The sequence below is a fragment of the Sinocyclocheilus rhinocerous genome, unplaced genomic scaffold (assembly GCF_001515625.1).
Source record: "Sinocyclocheilus rhinocerous isolate Xijiao unplaced genomic scaffold, SAMN03320098_v1.1 scaffold40, whole genome shotgun sequence".
Taxonomy (NCBI): Eukaryota; Metazoa; Chordata; class Actinopteri; order Cypriniformes; family Cyprinidae; genus Sinocyclocheilus; species Sinocyclocheilus rhinocerous.
The window spans coordinates 594,876-595,432 of record NW_015624837.1 but is presented as its reverse complement, the minus strand read 5'-3'; positions in this window follow the sequence as shown (position 1 = coordinate 595,432).

The following is a 557-nucleotide window of genomic DNA, read 5'->3' as shown; positions in this document are numbered from 1 at the left end:
TCTGAGACCGACTGTTTCAAACAACATACAGCATCACTTTTTTGTTCTCACATAATTTACTGTAATACAAAAGCAGTGTTTTGTTTTGTAAATTTAATGTGTCAATGTTAAACTGCATGTCTTTTAGTGATGACAGTATTGTTTGGCAAGTTTATTATGTATAATAATTTCTATAAATTATTGTTTTTTTCTGTGTTTTTATAAGATTTTATAATGGTTGTGTTTTGCATTATGATAATTTTTTTTGTTATTTTAATGAATGTCAATTTCAGGACTCATTACACAATCTATTGTGTGCCTTTTTTTTAGATGTAACACTCTTATTTTGCTTGATTTTCCCATTTGTCCCATTTGGCCAGATTTCATTTGTAAATTAGACCATATCCTCTGCGTCTCAATCGGGCTCAAATTGATAAGCAATATTGATGACGTCATCGTTTACAATACAACCGGAGCACATGCCGCTATGTTGAGGGGCGGGACGTTTAGACGCGCTCTAGAGGAGGTTTAGCCAATCACAACACACTGGGCCAGCTAATCAATCAGAGCCCATCGTG